This window comes from Poecilia formosa, unplaced genomic scaffold, assembly GCF_000485575.1.
Source record: "Poecilia formosa unplaced genomic scaffold, Poecilia_formosa-5.1.2 Scaffold429, whole genome shotgun sequence".
Classification (NCBI taxonomy): Eukaryota; Metazoa; Chordata; class Actinopteri; order Cyprinodontiformes; family Poeciliidae; genus Poecilia; species Poecilia formosa.
Window position 1 is genome coordinate 477,282 of NW_006800368.1, and position 8,502 is coordinate 485,783.

At 33.6% G+C, this 8,502-nt stretch overlaps 1 protein-coding gene across 4 annotated transcripts in view; it reads right to left on the reverse strand.

Annotated features, from left to right (window-relative positions):
• LOC103155462 (uncharacterized) overlaps positions 1–5,908 on the reverse strand; it is a 15,989-nt gene extending 10,081 nt beyond the window's left edge. For 2 of the 4 annotated variants that reach the window (XM_007577158.2, XM_016663579.1), the window contains exon 1: positions 215–1,025. The gene's annotated coding sequence lies outside the window, so the exon portion shown is untranslated. Of the gene's footprint in view, positions 1–214; positions 1,026–5,772 lie in introns of those variants that run through there. The other 2 variants (XM_016663578.1, XM_016663580.1) reach the window with 2 other exon arrangements.
• Between the last annotated feature and the right edge of the window lie 2,594 nt (positions 5,909–8,502).

Sequence of the window (8,502 nt, forward strand, 5' to 3'; positions counted from 1 at the left end):
ATTAAAGATGCGGAAAGTAGTGAAAAATTAAGTGGAATCGCCCTTTAGCTATTGGAAGCTAGAATTGGAAAGCAACTTCAGCTTCGTAACCGTTTCCGAATTAAGTAAACTGGGGTTTAATCATTTTCAGGTCTACACAGCAGGATAACTTCATTTCCGTGAACAGCTCTAATAAATGCCTCGGTGGTGTGAACAAAAAAGACACAGCACTTACTCGTTCTGCTGGTTCCTGCTGAAGGCGTACAGTTGCTCTCAAGTTGAAAGTTACTTCCTGTTTTTTCGGCTGATGAACTTCGAGCAAGGTTTTCCAAAATGCCCGCCGGGCAAATCCACAAACATGAGTTAGACTGAGGTCACGCGACTTGAGAAGGACCTCACTGCAGCAAACAGAAACAATTTCTTTTTTTTCCTTCTTTTTCTTCTTCTTCTTCTTCTTCTTCTTCTTCTTCTTTAGGTTTTAACGGCAGCTTGCATCCATCCACGTTGCACTACTGCCGTCTATTGGATCCTACTATCTATACTTCAAATTCTCTTAAAGATCCCAGTGTTTTTAAAAAAAAAGAGAAATCTTCTTTTTCCCCTCAATACTATTCACCTGATCGATCACACTCTCAAATTTCAATTCCCTACTAACACCTAATTCCGTTTTTAATAATCTTCTTTGGTTTGCATATTTTATACATCTAATCAAAACATGTTCCACCATTTCTACAGCATCACACCAACTAGATAAACCAGTAAGATGTTTCCCCATCTTAAAAAGAGTTCCATTTAGGAAACTATGCCCGGTTCTTATTCTATTTATAATTATCTCCTCCCTCCTGTTTATTCCTTTGATCCTTACTACATCGACTGTATTTTGTATCCTATATAAATGTCTTCCATTTATTTCATTTTCCCACCTAGCTTCCCATATCTTCTTGCTTTCTTTCCAAATTATACTTTTGCCTTCAGATTTAGATAACTTTACTTGCATATCAATATCATCTTTTTTAATCGTCTCCTTAGCCAACCTCCGCTCTTTCATTGCCCATAATACCTACATGAGCAGGAGTCCAGAATAATATAACATTTTTATTTTGTTCACATCCTATGGTGAAGAGCCATAATCTCATATAATATATTTTGATAATTATTTGTACGTCTCTTTCCGATACTCAACAATGCAGATAGTGAGTCACTACAAACTATTATTTTATTTCTATTAGTATCCTCCACCCATTCTAAAGCTAATAAAATAGCACATAGTTCTACTGTGAATACACTCAAATAATTAGATGTTATTTTTGAAATACTAATCTTTACTTCAGGAATCACTACAGCTATACTAGTTGCTTAATTTTGGGGTCTTTCGAACCATCCGTATAAATTTGCAAATAGTTGTTATATTTATTCTGCATTTGATTATAAAATTCTTGACAAATATCTATTGTATTTCTTTTCTTAATATTTGTTAGTGATCTGTCTACATTAATATATTTCCATGTCCATGTAGGTCTCAAAGGCCACAATACAGTTGGACTAAATTCTTTATAACATTAAATATTTTCGCTCCATCATCCCCAACCCACCCAAAACTATCATTTGTTTCTTTCCTCTTTCCTAACACTTTTCTAATGCTTTCTTAACCGGGTGATCTTCATTATGTCCTTTTAAACTTATCCGATAATTGACCATTAGCTGCTGCCTTCTGATGCATAATGGCATTTCTCCTGACTCTACTTGTAAAGCACATATTGGCGTTGATTTAACTGCCCCTAAACAAATTCTCTTTGCTCTAGCTTGGATAACATCTAACTTTTTTAACCTAGTTTTAGCTGCTGAACCTTACACCACACTCCCATAATCTATTCTTGATCTAATTAGTGACATATAAATATTTTTTAGGGAATCAAAACTTGCTCCCCATGTCAACCCTGCTAAACACCTCATAATGTTTAGAACCTTTTTACTTTTCTCCATAATATGTTCTATGTGATTTCCCCAAGTTAGTTTCTTATCAAAAACTACTCCCAAAAACCAAAAACAATCAACCCTACGTCTTTCCCATATAAATACAACTTTTTATCAACCCCAATTTTTTTATTTGTAAAAAACATTACTTTTGTCTTTTCAATTGAAAATGTAAAGCCCCACTTTACCCCCCACTTACCCACTTTATCTATACCTTCCTGAAGTTTAACAGTAAGATGTTCCACATTTCTTCCCCTTTTCCATAATGCACTATCATCAGCAAAAAGTGACTTGCCAAAACTGATAGATAATTCTTTAAACATGTCGTTAATCATAACTGAAAATAATGTTGGACTTACCACACTTCCTTGAGGGGTTCCATTTTCTATTTTACATAATTTCGAAACATGATATCCTATTTTAACTTGAATATTTCTATCACATAAAAAATCCCATATCCAATTAAACATATTACCTCCTATACCTATCTGATGTAATTTCATCATTAACCCTTCCCTCCATAACAAATCATATGCTTTCTCCACATCAAAAAACACAGCAACAACAGTTTCCTTATTAATCTGAGCTTTTCTAATATCATCCTCTAAACATAAAATAGGATCTATTGTTCCTCTCCCTCTATGAAAGCCACTCTGATAAGGAGCAATTATATGTTCTGATTCCAAATATTGTATCAATCTCTCATTCACCATCCTTTCCATCAATTTACACATATTAGATGTTAAAGCAATCAGTCTGTAATTTCCAGGATTACTATCTTTCCCAGGTTTCTTCAACAGAATAACAATTCTTTCCACTTACAAGGCAGTCTCCCCTCCTTCCAAATCTTATTGTACAAAATTAATAATTTATTTAAAACTTCATCACTCATATGTCTTAACATAATATAAATACACCTCATCTTTACCTGGAGCACTTTTCCTAATTCTATCCAAAGTTCTTTTCAGCTCTCCAATAAAGGATAATTCATCAGATCATTATTATTCTCCTTTCTTCTTAAAATTCCATCATTTTCCTTTTTATTTCTCTCCCTTCCCTCAATTTCATTATCTGATAAATTTTCCCCATTATGAATCTCCACAAAAGTGCTTACTAACATATCAGCCTTTTCCCTATCAGTTACAGCTACTATATAATTTTTATTTAGTATAGGATAACTCCATTCCCTTCTATCTCCTCCCATTTTTTGATCATCCCCCAAACATCCCTTAATTTTGTACTACTGTCAATTGTGTCACAGAAACCTCTCCAGAATTGTCTTTTTGTGCTTCTTATTGTTCTCCTGATTTTTGCTTGTGACTTTTTATATTCAATTAAATGTTGAAAATTACGAGACCTTTTAACCAATTTAAATGCTTTATTTCTTTATCTAACTGCTTAGCAAACAGAAACAAGTACACCTCGCTGCAGAAAACAGAAATGGGCGGGGACAGACCACTGTCAGTCTCATAGCTTATTTGGAAATAGGACCATTGCAATCCGGAAGTGAAGGGGGTGCTATTTCTTATACTTCCGTTTTTATTTTCTTTTGAAANATTATTTGTACGTCTCTTTCCGATACTCAACAATGCAGATAGTGAGTCACTACAAACTATTATTTTATTTATATTAGTATCCTCCACCCATTCTAAAGCTAATAAAATAGCACATAGTTCTACTGTGAATACACTCAAATAATTAGATGTTATTTTTGAAATACTAATCTTTACTTCAGGAATCACTACAGCTATACTGGTTGCTTAATTTTGGGGGTCTTTCGAACCATCCGTATAAATTTGCAAATAGTTATTATATTTATTCTGCATTTGATTATAAAATTCTTGACAAATATCTATTGTATTTCTTTTCTTAATATTTGTTAATGATCTGTCTACATTAATATATTTCCATGTCCATGTAGGTCTCAAAGGCCACAATACAGTTGGACTAAATATTTTATAACATTAAATATTTTCGCTCTATCATCCCCAACCCACCCAAAACTATCAATTTGTTTCTTTCCTCTTTCCTAACACTTTTCTAATGCTTTCTTAACTGGGTGATCTTCATTATGTCCTTTTAAACTTATCCGATAATTGACCATTAGCTGCTGCCTTCTGATGCATAATGGCATTTCTCCTGACTCTACTTGTAAAGCACATATTGGCGTTGATTTAACTGCCCCTAAACAAATTCTCATTGCTCTAGCTTGGATAACATCTAACTTTTTTAACCTAGTTTTAGCTGCTGAACCTTACACCACACTCCCATAATCTATTCTTGATCTAATTAGTGACATATAAATATTTTTAGGGAATCAAAACTTGCACCCCATGTCAACCCTGCTAAACACCTCATAATGTTTAGAACCTTTTTACTTTTCTCCATAATATGTTGTATGTGATTAATATGTTCTATGTGATTTCCTCAAGTTAGTTTCTTATCAAAAACTACTCCCAAAAACCAAAAACAATCAACCCTATCTAACTCTTTCCCATATAAATACAACTTTTTATCAACCCCAGTTTTTTTATTTGTAAAAAGCATTACTTTTGTCTTTTCAATTGAAAATGTAAAGCCCCACTTTACCCCCCACTTACCCACTTTATCTATACCTTCCTGAAGTTTAACAATAAGATGTTCCATATTTCTTCCCCTTTTCCATAATGCTCTATCATCAGCAAAAAGTGACTTACCAAAACTGATAGATAATTCTTTAAACATGTTGTTAATCATAACTGAAAATAATGTTGGACTTACCACACTTCCTTGAGGGGTTCCATTTTCTATTTTACATAATTTCAAAACATGATATCCTATTTTAACTTGAATATTTCTATCACATAAAAAATCCCATATCCAATTAAACATATTACCTCCTATACCTATCTGATGTAATTTAATCATTAACCCTTCCCTCCATAACAAATCATATGCTTTCTCCACATCAAGAAACACAGCAACAACAGTTTCCTTATTAATCTGAGCTTTTCTAATATCATCCTCTAAACAAAAAAACAGGATCTATTGTTCCTCTCCCTCTATGGAAGCCACTTTGATAAGGAGCAATTATATGTTCTGATTCCAAATATTGTATCAATCTCTCATTCACCATCCTTTCCATCAATTTACACATATTAGATGTTAAAGCAATCGGTCTGTAATTTCCAGGATTACTATGATCTTTCCCAGGTTTCTTCAACGGAATAACAATAGCTTCTTCCCACTTACAAGGCAGTCTCCCCTACTTCCAAATCTTATTGTTCAAAATTAATAATTTATTTAAAACTTCATCACTCACATAATATAACACACCTCATCTTTACCTGGAGCACTTTTCCTAGTTCTATCCAAAGCTCTTTTCAGCTCTCCAATAAAGGATAATTCATCAGATCATTATTATTCTCCTTTCTTCTTAAAATTCCATCATTTTCCTTTTTATTTCTCTCCCTTCCTTCAATTTCATTATCTGATAAATTTTCCCCATTATGAATCTCCACAAAAGTGCTTACTAACATATCAGCCTTTTCCCTATCAGTTACAGCTACTATATAATTTTTATTTAGTATAGGATAACTCCATTCCCTTCTATCTCCTCCCATTTTTTGATCATCCCCCAAACATCCCTTAATTTTGTACTACTGTCAATTGTGTCACAGAAACCTCTCCAGAATTGTCTTTTTGTGCTTCTTATTGTTCTCCTGATTTTTGCTTGTGACTTTTTATATTCAATTAAATGTTGAAAATTACGAGACCTTTTAACCAATTTAAATGCTTTATTTCTTTATCTAACTGCTTAGCAAACAGAAACAAGTACACCTCGCTGCAGAAAACAGAAATGGGCGGGGACAGACCACTGTCAGTCTCATAGCTTATTTGGAAATAGGACCATTGCAATCCGGAAGTGAAGGGGGTGCTATTTCTTATACTTCCGTTTTTATTTTCTTTTGAAACCTGTGATATATTTTCACCTTTCGGAAGGAGTTTCAATCTCAGAATGTATTTGAACTTCTTTCTTTTATTTACTTCAGCGCAGCTCACAGTTTTTTTGTTGTTGTTTTTTTTTTACCAAATTCTGTAGCTTTCGGTGTACTTCTAAATCTGCTCCTTAGTCGCATCTTTTCGGACTTGCGACTGCCTCTAGTGGCGTGGGGGTGGTAACACAACTAATCTAATTACGTTACTAAATCAAAATACCACAAAGTGTTTATTACTTATTAACAATTCTGGCATTACTGGAACAGTAAAATATAAATTCCCTCACAAAAGAACATACCTTTTCATTTTCTTAAGGAAGTAGAGCTAATTAAAAGAGATAAACAAGAACTGAAAGTGATTCCAGTTTCACTTGATGACCAACCTGTTGAAACTGTGGCAAATTTTAAATACCTTGGGTCATTCCTGGACAGTCAGCTCAACTTTGCTGAAAACACTGACTATATTTTCAAGAACTCTTCTCAAAGACTCTACCTTGGGGTTACCCAACTTGATGTTGTGTACAACCTCTAGGTTAGGTAGAGGCTGTTGAGTTAAATGTTAAAACTTAACATTCTAACTTGAGTTTTAACTCATCTCAAGTTAAAACAACATTTTAACTCAAGTTTTAACTTTTCATCACCTCAGCTGGTTTGGTCACATGAGCTGCAGACTAACAGACAATCTTTTAAGAATACTTTGAATGGCAGGTAAAATAGTAGGTACATAGTGATGAAACCAAAAACAACTCTGCCTCAACTGTTCGCTGAAAGAACATGAAAGATGGCAAGAAATATTTTAGCAGAGAGCAGCCATCCTCATTATTCATCAGTTAGAACCTCTGAGCTCATGAAGGTGTTCCTGTGTTCCTCTGACAACTAAGAACATCTATTAGACGTCATTTATTGATAGTGTAATAAGTATTCTTAACCAAACTAAACAATGTTCACCTATAGCGTGCTAAGTGTTTTGCTCTATTCACAAATTGTTGATATTCAATCATATCAATCAATCAATATATCTTTATTCCAGACACAAAATAGGTCCATAGAAAAATGGCAAAAACAAGCANAGGAAGTAGAGCTAATTAAAAGAGATAAACAAGAACTGAAAGTGATGCCAGTTTCACTTGATGACCAACCTGTTGAAACTGTGGCAAATTTTAAATACCTTGGGTCATTCTGGGACAGTCAGCTCAACTTTGCTGAAAACACTGACTATATTTTCAAGAACTGTTCTCAAAGACTCTACCTTGGGGTTACCCAACTTGATGTGTACAACCAATAGGTTAGGTAGAGGCTGTTGGGTTAAATGTTAAAACTTAACATTCTAACTTCAGTTTTAACTCATCTCAAGTTAAAACAACATTTTAACTCAAGTTTTAACTTTTCATCACCTCAGCTGGTTTGGTCACCTGAGCTGCAGACTAACAGACAATCTTTTAAGAATACTTTGAATGGCAGGTAAAATAGTAGGTAAATAGTGATGAAACCAAAAACAACTCTGCCTCAACTGTTTGCTGAAAGAACATGAAAGATGGCAAGAAATCTTTTAGCAGAGAGCATCCATCCTCATTATTCATCAGTTAGAACCTCTGAGCTCATGAAGGTGTCACTGTGTTCCTCTGACAACTAAGAACATCTATTAGACGTCATTTATTGATAGTGTAATAAGTATTCTTAACCAAACTAAACAATGTTTACCTATAGCGTGCTAAGTGTTTTGCTCTATTTACAAATTGTTGATATTTAATCAATCAATATATCTTTATTCCAGACACAAAAAAGGTCCATAGAAAAATGGCAAAAACAAGCAAAATAAGAAAAAAATTTAAAATAAACATGACATATTATTCACCGAGTCACAAATAAATGATGATGCCAATGATTTCATAATCTTGAAGAGAATCTCACAGTACAAAAACCAGGATTTACTAAAATTGCAATTATATTATTGCATGGCATAGATAATCTACACATGCATTTATACATAAGATTCCTGAGCTCAGCTGCACATTTGGGAACAGCATTATTTACAAATACTACTACTCCATCTAGACACTTTGAGTAGTAGCCTCATGCCATCATTTTATGCCACATAAAGTTTCTGCAGGCTACTTTTTTGCATCATCGTCACAGATGTGATTCATGAATATGATTTATCGTTTTAGAGTCGAAGGAAAATTTCCTCAGTGATAGATTAAATAGTTTCATCTTATTTTTTCTATATATAAGACTCTACCAACAAAAAGTCTCTCAATAATATACATGGCTCTGTAAAAACAAAAATTAGAATTTTTGCTGGCATCTGTTTAACAACCCTGTAACAACCTGGGTTGTTATTCTTCAGTATCTAATTCATGTGTTTGTTATTGACATTTGCTCAATTAAATTTCTTATGTATACACTGCAAATGGTATTTTACTATAGTTAATTATGTTATTTTTCATGTCTCCTTATTTCTTTTATTCCTCCCATAATTGATGGAGATATATAGATATTATTTATAATTGTATGAGCACAGACATAATATACGAATAGACGCCTCATGGACCGCTCTCGCCTATTGTCGCTG